The following is a 13,650-nucleotide window of genomic DNA, read 5'->3' on the forward strand; positions in this document are numbered from 1 at the left end:
CAATTTAATCAAGTATTATGCGTTTTCCTCAATTTTCCGACTCCGATCGACTCTATCTAGTCATAATTAATTCGATACAGTCAACAAAAATTATAGGAATCAATTTCATAAGAAAATACTATATTTTTCAATAAAATCCGAAATTAGCTCAAAAATTGCTCGTGGGGCCCACGCCTCGGAATCCGGCGAAACTCACAAAATCCGACAATCCATTCAATTACGAGTTCAACCATACCAGTTTCACTCATATCCGACTCCGAATTGATACCGAAATCTCAAAAATTCGTTTCTATGAGATTTTCTAAAATGTTCCAAATTTCAATCTCAAAACACTAATTAAATGGTGAAAACAATGATATATTTGTGTATATAGACCAAATTCGAGTTGGAATCACTTACCCCAAATGTCTTTCCTTGAAAATCTGTCAAAAGTCGCCTCTGTTTAAGCTCAAGTTTGTCAAAAATGGCAAATGGGTTGAATGCCTCTGTCTTTATAACTTACAAATCTGTCCAATTCGATCTCTGGAGCTCGATCTCGGGAGTGCGATTTTCGTCCTCGATTTTGGGCCAGAATTTCCAACAGAAAGGAAAAAATGCATCAGCTGTTTTAAATCCAACTTTTGATCCGTTAACCATACGAAACTCACTCGAGGCCCTCGAGACCTCAACCAAATATACCAACAAGTCCTAAAGCATCATCGAACTTAATCGAACCTCTAAATCGCATCAAAAAATGCTAAAACCACGAATCATACTCTAATTCAAGCTTAATGAAACTAAGAATTTTCAACTTCTACGTTCGATGCCGGAACCTATCAAATCAACTCCGATTGACCTCAACTTTTGCACACAAGTCATAAATGACATAACGGAGTTGTGAAAATATTCAAAATTGGATTCCGACCCCGATATCAAAAAGTCAACTCCCCGGTCAAACTTTCAAACTTTAAATTCCTATTTTAGCCATTTCAAGCCTAATTTCACTATGGATTTCCAAATAAAATTCCGATCATACTTCCCCCAATATCGACATACAACCCACACAATGTCTATGAAGCCTCTAAAAGATACAAAGGGGTGCAATGATAGTACTGGCTACAAGGCTCCGGCTATACCTCCAAACATGATATCAAAATGTACAAAAGATACATGACCTCGGAATGAGGTGGGGCTCACCAAGTCTTCTAGGAGGAAGGTGTACTGCTATTGCTGATCAACACTACTTGCTATGGAACCACCTGCATCCATTTAAAGATGCAGCGCCCCCGGCAAAAGGGACATTAGTACCGTCGAATAGTACTAGTATGTAAAACTAAACACCATCTCAATAGAATGAATAATAATACAAGGGGGAACAGTCAATAATTCAATAAGAGCTTCAAATAATGCTAAAACATCAAGTTAAGGATCACATAAGTTTTCATGTCAATTTGCATGTTATTAGGTTGGGTGACTTTAGTGCCGATATACCATAATTCACAATACCACCGTATTCTTACATGGAGTACGATCTCAACCCGATCGGCTAGGTCGTCTCATTTGAGACATTAACCATAACCACAATTTCATTATAATTTCCAGCACAGTCACTACCATGTGTGCGGCATGGCGCCCGATCATGGCCCGATTGGCTAGGCCATCTCACCCGAGACATTACCTTTTTCAGTCAATCATCTCACATCATACTTCTTCCACATCCTTTCAATTCATTGGCACTAGTGGCCACAATTATAAAGTCATTCTTAGCACTTGGTCGTATTTCATAATTCCAGTTTCCCTTTCCACATTCAAACATCATTATCATTATCAACAACAATAAGGCTTCCCATTCAAGGCATTACATTCATATATGAGAAATTTGGGAATCTAAGTCCAAAATCACTATACGAAGCTGTTGGAATCATTAAAATTCTATTCCGGGGTCGTTTGCACATAATTCGACATCTGGTCACTATTTGAATTTAAACTTTTAACTTTTCTTCAAAATTCCATATCTCGGGCTAGGGACCTCGGAATTTGATTCCGGGCATACGCCCAAGTCCCAATTCACGATACGGACCTACCAGAACTGTCAAAACACTAATCTGAGTCCATTTGCTCAAAATGTTGATCAAAGTCAATTCAGTTGAGTTTTAAAGCTCTAATTCATATTTTAATCCATTTTCACATAAAAACTTTCTAGAAAATTTTACGGATTTCGCACGCAAGTCGAGAAATGATAAATAGTGCTTTTTTCGAGGTCTTAGAACACAAAATTAATTATTAAATTTACAGATGATATTTTGGGTCATCACATTCTCCACCTCTAAAACAAACGTTCGTCCTCGAACGGAGTTAGAAAAAGTACCTGAGCTGGTGAATAAGTGTGGATAACGGCTGCGTATATCATGCCCGGTCTCCCAAGTCGCCTCCTCGACCGGATGACCCCTCCACTGAACCTTCACGGAAGCAATGTTCTTTGACCTCAGCTTTCGAACGTGCCTATCCAAAATAGCCACTGGTTCCTCAACATAAGATAGATCGTTGTCCAACTGAACCGAACTGAAGTCTAACACATGAGACGGTTCGCCGTGATATTTCCGAAGCATGGAAACATGGAATACCGGATGAATCGCAGAGAGACTAGGTGGTAGTGCAAGTTTGTAAGCCACCTCTCCAACTCTCTCAATAATATCTAAAGGCCCAATATACCTAGGGCTCAAATTGTCCTTCTCCCCGAACCTCATCACACCCTTCATAGGCGAAACCCGGAGCAATACCCGCTCACCAACCATGAATGCAACATCATGAACCTTCCGATCCGCATAACTCTTCTGTCTAGATTGGGCTGTACGAAGTCAATCCTGAATCAACTTAACCTTTTCCAAGGCATCCTGAACCAAGTTTGTACCCAAAAGTCTAGCCTCGCCTGGTTCGAACTAACCCACTGGAGACCGGCACCGCCTACCATACAAGGCCTCATACGGAGCCATCTGAATGCTTGACTGGTAACTGTTATTGTAAGAAAACTCCGCAAGTGGTAAGAACTGATCCCAAGGACCCCCAGAATCTATCACACACGCACGAAGCATATCTTCCAGTATCTGAATAGTGCGTTCGGACTGCCCGTCCGTCTGAGGGTGAAATGCTGTATTCAACTCTACCCGAGTACCCAACTCACATTGTACTGACCTCCAAAACCGTGAGGTAAACTGGGTACCCGGTCAGCGATGATAGATACTGGTACACCATGAAGTCTGACAATCTCGCGAATATATACTTGAGCCAGCTGCTCTGAAGAGTAAGTAGTAATCACATGAATGAAATGAGCTGAGTTGGTCAGCCTATCCACAATCACCCAAACTGCATCAAACTTCTGCTGAGTCCGTGGGAGCCTAACAACGAAATCCATAGTGATCCGCTCCCTTTTCCATTCTGGAATCTCTAACTTCTTATGTAATCCACCCGGTCGTTGATGCTCATATTTCACATGTTTACAATTTAGACACCGAGATACATACTCCACTATGTCTTTCTTCATCCGCCTCCACCAATAGTGCTGTCTCAAGTCCTGATACATCTTTGCAGCACCCAGATGAATGGAGTACCGCAAACTGTGAGCCTCCTGGAGAATCAAATCACGCAAGCCATCTACATTGGGTACACATAGCCTGCCCTGCATCCGTAGTACACCGTCATCTCCAATAGTGACTTCTTTGGCATCACCGTGCTGAACTGTGTCCATAAGGACAAGTAGATGAGGGTCATCATACTGACATTCCCTGATACGATCTTAAAGAGAAAACTGAGAAACCACGCAAGCCAAAACTTGACTCGGCTCAGGAACATCCAGTCTAACAAACTGGTTAGCCAAGGCTCGAACATCCAAGGCTAAAGGCCTCTCTGCTACTAGTAAATATGCTAAGCTGCCCAAACTCTCCGCCTTAGGACTCAAGGCATCGGCCACTACAATTGCCTTCCTAGGATGATAGAGAATGGTGATATCATAATCCTTAAGCAACTCCAACCATCTCTGCTGCCACAAATTAAGATCCTTCTATTTAAACAGATGTTGTAGACTCCGGTGATCGGTGTAGATCTCACAATGGACACCGTACAAATAATGCCGCCAAAGTTTTAAGGCATGGACAATAGCTGCTAACTCCAGGTCATGTACATGATAATTCTTTTCATGCACCTTTAACTGTCTGGATCAACACTGCGCCGAGACCAATACGCGACACATCATAATACACAGTATAAGATCCTGTACCTGTAGGTAATACCAATACTGGGGCTGTAGTCAAAGATGTCTTGAGCTTTTGAAAGCTCTCCTCACATTCCTCGGTCCATTTGAACGGAGCACTCTTCTGGGTCAATTTGGTCAAAGATGCAGCAATAGAAGAGAAACCCTTTACAAATCGGCGATAATACCCAGCCAAACCAAGGAAAATCCGGATTTCCGTAACTGAGGACGGTCTGGACCAACTCTGCACTGCTTCAATATTCTTTGGATGTACCTTGATCCCCTCGCATGAAACTATATGACCCAAAAATCCCACTGAATCAAGCCAGAATTCACACTTTGAAAATTTTGCATATAACTTCCTCTATCTCAAAATCTGAAGCACAGTCCTCAGGTGTTGTTCATGATCTTCCCGACTCCGGGAATACACCAGAATGTTGTCAATAAACACAATGACGAAGGAATCAAGATAGGGCTGAAATACACTATTCATTAAGTGCATAAATGCTGCTGGGGCGTTGGTCAGCCCGAAAGACATCACAAGGAACTCGTAATGACCGTAACGAGTCTTGAAAGCTATCTTCGGGATATCTGGCTCCCGAATATTCAATTGATGATAGCCTGAACATAAGTCGATCTTAGAGAATACTCTGGCACCCTGAAGCTGATCAAATAGGTCATAAATACGTGGCAATGGATACCTGTTCTTCACGGAAGGGTTCAGTTGGCGGTAATCAATACACATCCGCATAGAACCATCCCTCTTCCTTACAAATAAGACAAGAGCACCCCAATGCGACACACTGGGCCGAATGAAACCCTTATCAAGCAACTCTTGTAACTGTTCTTTTAATTCTTTTAACTCTGTTGGGGCCATACGGTATGGTGGAATAGAAATGGGCTGAGATCCTGGTAACAAATCAATGCTAAAGTGAACATCCCTGTCGGGCGGCATACCCGGAAGATCCGCTGGAAATACATCAGGAAAATCCATTACTATAGGAACTGACTCCACAGTAGGAGTATCAATACTAACATCTCTCACATAGGCCAGATACACATCATACCCCTTCTCAACCATTCGTTGAGCTTTAAGAAATGAAACAACCCAGCTAGGAACATGATCCGAGGTACCTCTCCACTCTAGCCACGATAGACCTGGCATAGCCAACGTCACCGTCTTGGCATAACAATCAAGAATAGCGTGGTAGGGTGACAACCAGTCCATACCCAAAATAATATCGAAATCCACCATACAGAGCAATAATAAATCAGCTCTGATCTCAAAACCACTTATAACAATTTAACACGACCGATAGACACGGTCCACAATAATAGATTCACCCACGGGTGTAGATACATAAACATAAGAACTCAAGGAATCACGTGATACGCCCAAATACGAGGCAAAATAAGATGACACATAAGAATAAGTGGATCCTGGATCAAATAAGACTGACGCATCTCTATGACAGACCAGAATAATACTTGTGATAACATAATCGAATGCAACAACATTTGTCCTAGCAGGAAGGGCATAATATCTGGCCTGGCCTCCCTCTCTAGGGCGACCTCTACCTGCTCGACCTCCACCTCTAGTTGGATGTGCAGGTGGAGTGGCAAATGGTGCAGTAATCATGGCCTGAGAAGCCTGAGGACCCTATGGAATAGGTGGGGCCTGAGAAATCTGTGGAGGTGCACCCCTCCTAAATCTGGGGCAATCTCTCATAATATGACGAGTGTCACCATACTCAAAACAAGCCCTCGAAGGACGTGGATGCTGGGACTAGCTCGAACTTGATCGACTAGACTGCCCGCTGAAAGCACCCCGTATAGGAGGTACAGAAGACACTGGTGGTGCATAATATAGAACCTAAGGTCTGGGAGTAGTCAGAATACCACTGGAAACTAGAAGTGCTGAATGAATAGGACGGCTCACATAACCTCTACCATGACGGGCTGTAACTGGGGCACGAGAATTATTATATGTGCCAGAATCTCGGGGTCTCTTAGCTTCCCTCTCTTCCCTCTCCCGAGTCTGCATACCTTCCAATCTCCTAGAAATTGACACCACATGTTGGTGTGTGATATCCACACTTAGCTCTCGGGCCATGCTGTATCTGATACTAGGGTGAAGACCCTCAATAAATCTGCGAACCCGCTCTCGAACAGTAGCAACTAAGGCTGGTACATGCCTAGCCAAATCACTGAATCGGACCGCATACTCTGACACGGTCATAGAACCATAGCGCAAGTGCTCAAACTCTGCGCTCCATGAATCCCTAAGACACTGAGGAAAATACTCCCTTAAGAAGATATCTGAAAATTGAGTCCAAGTGAGTGAATATGCCTCAGCGAGACTATCCAACTCATATGCCCGCCACCACTGGTAGGCTGCTCCTATAAACTGGAATGCCGTGAAAGAAACCTCACTGGAATCCACAATACCCATAGTACGAAGGATAGAGTGACATTCCTCCAGAAAACCCTGAGCATCCTCTGAAGCTAAACCACTGAAAGTGGGATGGTGGTACTTCTTATACCTCTCGCGCCTAAGCTGCTCCCCCTCTGAAACTGCTGTCCTAATATCAGGCCGAACTGGGACAACTGGCTGCATTGGTATAACCTCTGGGGAATGGTCAACTTGGGCACGTGGCTCTGGAGTACGGGCGGCGGGAGTCTGCGCTCTTCCCCCAGCCTGAGATGTGGCAGGAGCAAGTGGAATTAATCCTGCCTGAGCTAAAGTGCCAAACATGCTCAAAAACTAGGAAAGAGTCTCCTGAAGTGCAGGAGTAGTAACAGGCATCTCAGGTGCCTGCTCTCCAACTGGAGCTAGTGGTGGCTCTGGTGCAACAACTCGTGCAGCTGCTCTGGCTGCACCACGTGGTCTTCCTCAGCCTCTGACTCGGCCTCTGCCCCGTCCCCGGTCTCTTGCGGCTCCAACAGGGGGCACATGTGTTTGATTATCAGATCCAGTTTTGTGTGTCCTCACCATCTGTGAGAGAATAGAAAGACAATTGTTTAAAATTTTGAAATCAACAAATACGCACGATAAGGAATCAAAGAAGTGAATATTCCCTAACAGTTCCATAACCTCTCGAATATAAGTACAAACGTCTCTGTACCGATCCGCAATACTCTACTAAACTTGGTTGTGACTCATAACACCTATGAACCTAGTGCTCTGATACCAACTTGTCAAGACCCCAAATTTCCTCCGTAGGAAGTCGTGATGGCACCTAGTCTCTAAGACTAGGTAAGCCTAACAATGCGGAATAATCATAAATATCTGAAATAAATAAACTACAATTAAAATAATTACAACTCCCAAAACCCGGTAGAAATAAGTCACACGCTTCTAAAAATTTATTCTCAACGTTTCTATGTATCAAGGTCTAAAGAAAAATAAGGAAGCAACATAAAATGATAGAAGGGGACTCCGGAGTCTGCGGACGCTGGCAGATATACCTCGAAGTCTCTATGCGCAGGTAACTCACTGACGTCTAGATTGATAAGATGTACCTGGATCTGCACAAAAAGATGTACAGAAGCGTAGTATGAGTACACCACAGCGGTACCCAGTAAGTGCCAAGCCTAACCTCGGTAGAGTAATGACGAGGTCAGGTCAGGCCCTACTGGAGAATAGATAATGACATGGAAAAATATTTAAACAATTTAATAAGATAAAATGACTATGGAAATGAATCAAGTAGTATGTCACATTTAATTACACCAAATAATTTCAAATAATATCTCGTGGAATCATAACAGAATTCCTTTCAACTTTATGAAAATCACAATAATTAATCGAAGGCAACTATGACCATAAATCAATATCAATAAGGGCACTACCGAGGTACCACCTCGTAGTTTCAAATCATAAATAAATTCACAATATCTCATTTTCTTATGTCACCGCGGGAGCCTTCACAATTTATTTAAAGAAAATAGTTTTCCTGAAATAGCCTCCCGCGTTTTAGCCACCCTTATCACACCGCATGACTTTTAGTAGTCACCCCTACAAGCCACGCATATCAATCCACGCTTATCTCACCGCATGCGTTTCAATACCCAGACCTTATACCACCGCATGCGTATCAATATCACAATTTTCACCTCAAGTGCCCAATATTTCGATTTTTCCAAAAATAAATCGACAACAATATTTTTCAATAATAAAGAGCTCACGACTCATGCCAAAATAATCTAACAATAATATTTTTCCACAATAAAGAGCTCACGACTCCATCAGAATGAGAACGAAAAATCTTACGAAAATATTCAGGAAAATAATATTTCAAAACTTTTAATATGTTGCTTCAATATCAATTTTAAAAATGTCAAATACTTCATATTAATAATATTTAATTTAAATAAAATCAATCTTCAAATAATGCACTGTATAAAAGAAACCAAGTTTTAATTAAACAGGTAAAACAATTAGTAGGAAAAGGTCAAACAAATTTAAAGTATATATCTCAGATAAATGATGAAGAATATAACAAGATAAAATAATTTAATAAATGCAGAAAAATGATCTACACAATTTAAAAATATAACCTTTCACATTTAGCCCGTGTACACACTCGTCACCTCGTGTACACGACTTTCAACACATTTCAATAATCACATTCATATTAATTCTAGGAGAAATTTCCCCAACACAAGGTTAGACAAGTCACTTACCTCGACTTGCTCCAATTTAACCAAGTATTATGCTTTTCCTCGATTTTCCGACTCCGATCGACTCGTATCTAGATATAATTAATTCGATACAGTCAATAAAAATTATAGGAATCAATTTCATAAGAAAATACTAGATTTTTCAATAAAATCTGAAATTAGCTCAAAAATTGCTAGTGGGGACCACGCCTCGGAATCCGGCGAAACTCACAAAATCCGACAACCCATTCAATTACGAGTCCAACCCTACCAGTTTCACTCAAATCCGACTCCAAATCAATACTGAAATCTCAAAAATTCGTTTCTATTAGATTTTCTAAAATTTTCCAAATTTCAATCTCAAAACACTAATTAAATGGTGAAAACAATGATATATTTGTGTATATAGACCAAATCCTAGTTGGAATCACTTACCCCAAATGTCTTTCCTTGAAAATCTGTCAAAAGTCGCCTCTGTTCAAGCTCAAGTTTGTCAAAAATGGCAAATGGGTTGAATGCCTCTGTTTTTATAACTTACAGATCTGTCCAGTTCGATCTTGGGAGCTCGATCTGTCCAGTTTGATCTTGAGAGCTCGATCTCGGGAGCTCGATTTTCGGCCTCGATTTTTGGCCAGAATTTCCAACAGAAAGGAAAAATTGCAGCAACTATTTTAAATCCAAGTTTTGATCCGTTAACCATACAAAACTCACCTGAGGCCCTCGGGACCTCAACCAAATATACCAACAAGTCCTAAAATATCATACGAACTTAATCAAACCTCTAAATTACATCAAACAATGCTAAAACCACAAATTATACCCTAATTTCCAAACTAGATTCCGACCCCGATATCAAAAAGTCAACTCCCTGGTCAAATTTCCAAACTTTAAATTCCTATTTTAGCCATTTCAAGCCTAATTTCACTACGGATTTCCAAAAAAATTTCCAATTACGCTCCTAAGTCCAAAATCACCATACGGAGCTATTGGAATCATCAAAATTCTATTCCGGGGTTGTTTGCACATAATTCGATATCTGGTCGCTATTTGAATTTAAACTTATAATTTTTCTTCCAAATTCCATATCTCGGGCTAGGGACCTCGGAATTTGATTCCGGGTATACGCCCAAGTCCCAATTCACGATACGGACCTATCAGAATTGTAAAAAGACTGATCTGAGTCCGTTTGCTCAAAATGTTGATCAAAGTCAATTCAGTTGAGTTTTAAAGCTCTAATTCATATTTTAATCCATTTTCACATAAAAACTTTACAAAAAATTTTACGGATTTCGCACGCAAGTTGAAAAATAATAAATAGTGCATTTTTCGATGTCTTAGAACACAGAATTAATTATTAAATTTAAAGATGACATTTTGGGTCATCACAGATTTGTGGCGGTACGTGCGAGGCTTGACGGCCGCCGTAATTAATTTTATTTGGAAGAATTCAAGTATTATGACATGTTATGTGTAGAGGGATACCGAAAGAGTTATGGTGGTTTCGACCACTACTTGAGGCTGGTATTTTCTACGGATATGGAAATTCAGTCACGTGTTGCAATGGTTCTCTTGAAATGAGTTAAGAATAAAGTTTCTATATGATGAAGTGTTTACCCTATTAGTGGTTCGGGAGTTATGATGGAATTCTTGTACTCTTGTGCATTGGAATGGTTAAGTGCACTAAGTAGCATGGGATTTGAAAGTTGAGGATTTAAGATTTCGGTTCGGTGTTGACAAGGATGTCATGAGCTCGGATGAGCAGGAAAGGGATTTAGATGTTTAAAGTAAGATGGTATTATTTTTGGCATCATCTAAGGTCGATGTTAGGTGTAAGAGACCTTGTGTATTGATTTGTGGATTCTTGATATGCTTTACCACATTAGTGTAACCGGTAGCATGGATGTGCAGACTTGTTACCTGGTGTGGAAGGTCGTGGGAGCGTGTCTCACGGAAAGATTGTGTAAGAGTGACATGTAGTCACTTGATTGAGTGAAGATTGAAACCAAGTATGAAGATTGTGGTAATATCGCTGATTCGAGAATTTATGCCTGGAGGGCGCTCGGTTCATTTGGTTGTCGACTGTGGAAGTACGGTTATGATGGCTATTCTTGTATGTTATGGGAAAAAGGGTTATTATGGATACTTGAAAGGTTATTATCCTAGAACGATGCGATCATAATCGACTTGAGGTATGTGGATGGATTTGAATATGAATATGGGCTCTATATCAGGCCGGATATATTCATTTCAGCATAATCGCTCCCTATGGAGGAATATTCAGACGTTGGATGTTGTTTCGTCGTCGGTTATTTCATGTAATACTATATTTTTCCGTGTGAGTTGCGAAACGGCTTGATAATTTTCTTATGTGTTGAGGTCCCGCGTAGCGATGGTGTTATGTGAGCAGGATGGCTCTCGAGATTCAGATCATATATCGCACCTTAGTTGTGCTTGAGTTTTGTAGCGTATGGCGCTGTCGGTCCTTCCAAGGATGGTATTATGCACTTAGCGTGCTTGTGTCCGATGTTCGGATATTTTGTAATTAATGAGCATTCTAGCTCGGTAAGTATTTTTTTTATATAGATTCTTTTTGTGCGGATCGGGTTGCACGCCGCAACAATGTGATGTTGAGTACAATTCCCTATATTCTATCTTGTGTGTTTTGTGTCCCATTTTCTGAGGAAGGTTCATGACACCTTTTCGGTTGTTTAATTAGTCACGTGGGTTGAGTAGTCCTTTCCATAGTTTGTTTTCCTTATGTATCGCAATCGAGTCCGTAACTTATTAGATCATTGTGGCGTCATATGAGACTTTTTGTCATGTCTGAGGTGGCTTATTGACTGAGCAACTTATACTAAGTGAGACGAGGTTATTGGTTCCGGGATCAGTACGATCGGATTATATGAAGTATAATAAAGAGCAGATACCTTTATTTGGTCCATAATGAGGCAATAGTTCTTATCAGAAGGAGAAACTCAATAATTTTTTGGCTCAGCAGTTGGTTATGAATTTCTACACATTTCTTCCATCGTGGAAGCAGTTCAAGAGTTGGAACATGAATTATATGTATCATGAGGTGTGTTGTGAACATCAGATTCGTGGAATTTCGGCTATTGTTATCGGAGGATGATATTATGATCATGTGAATGGTGCGGTGCATGGTCTAAATTCAACCAAGGTATGCAACCCTGTATTGGTGCATCGTGTAGTCATTGATACGGTATTCGTAGGTTGGAAACATGCCCTGGAGAATTCTGGATATTAGAATTGGGCTCTAAGGCTTAATCGCCTAAATAAAGGGGAGAATCTTTAGATTGGCTCAAGCTAATGTGCTCACTTGGGTGTGGTAGCACGGGTAGGTGCTCGAAGTGTTAAACTGTGATTTTGGACAACTTTGGAACATTATTTAGCACGTTCGAGGACGAACATATATTTAAGTAGGAGAGAATGTAACGATCCAACCATTCGTTTTGACTGTTAGAACCCCGTTCCCCTGAATAAAAATTTTCGTATGTGTTTTTAATGATTTATGACTTGCGGGGATTGTTGGTTCGGGATTTGGAAGTGTTTGAGTTGAAATCGGAACACTTGGTTCCTTAAGTTAGCTTTAAATGGACAAGTTTGACTTCGGTCAACATTTTGAGAAAATGACCCCGGAATCAGGATTTGACGGTTCCAATAGGTTCGTATGATGATTTTGGACTTGGGCGTATGTCCGAATCGGGTTTTGGATAACACGGGAGCATTTTGACGCATAATAGTAAAAATCAACTATTTGAAGGTTTAAAATTCTTTAAATTTGGTTTGGAGTAGGATTGTGAGTAATTGAAGTCTGTTTGGAATTCCGAGTTTGGGAATAGTTCCGTATAGTGATATAAGACTTGCACGCAAATTTTTGTATCATTCCGAGTAGTTTAAGTATGTTTCGGCACATTGGAAGTAAATTTAAGAACTTGAAATTCTTAAGTTTAAATCAATTTGGTTTAGGAAATGATTCTTAGATTTGAGGTTGTTTTACGTGTTCCGAGAGTTCAAGCGAGTCCGTTTAATGATTTCAAACCTGTTGGTATGTTCGGGCGGGTCCCCAGGGGGTCCCGAGTGTTAACCGGACGAGGCTCGGACCAATTTCGGACTTGGGAGAAAAATGCTTTAGCTTTCTTCTTCTAGTACGTTCGCACCTGCGCTTGGACAGCCGCAGGTGCGACCCTAGCAAATGTGAGCTTTAATTGCAGAAGCGAAAGGGGGAAAGAGGGCCTGCCATTGCAGGTGCGGAATATTGGGCGCACCTGCGAATGCGCAAGTAGGAGAATTTTTGTGTAGATGCAACCTTGGCCCAGGCGAGTGGAACTCGCAGCTGCGAGGAATTTCCGCAGGTGCGAAAGCCGCATGTGCGGTAACCCTCCGCAGGTGCGCAAAAGCTGTTCGGGCAGAATGTTAAAAAGGGGCGAGGCTGAGCCATTTTTGTCCGTGTTTCCTTCATTATTAGGCAATTTTGGAGCTGTTCTTAGAGAGGATTTCAACTAGCAACATGAAGGTAAGTTAATTCTACACACTTAGAGTTAAATACATAGATTATGGGTAGATTATAATTAGTAATTCTTAGAAATCAAAGGCTTAGGTGAAAAACCTAGATTTTTATAAAAATGAGATTTTAACCACGGAAATAATTATGGAATTGGGTTTAAATTATATATTCAGGTTCTTGAGATTATGGGTAACGTTTTCATCTGAAAATTTTCAGAATCTTAGCACGTGGGCCCGAG

Source organism: Nicotiana tabacum, chromosome 17 (assembly GCF_000715075.1).
Source record: "Nicotiana tabacum cultivar K326 chromosome 17, ASM71507v2, whole genome shotgun sequence".
Lineage (NCBI taxonomy): Eukaryota > Viridiplantae > Streptophyta > Magnoliopsida > Solanales > Solanaceae > Nicotiana > Nicotiana tabacum.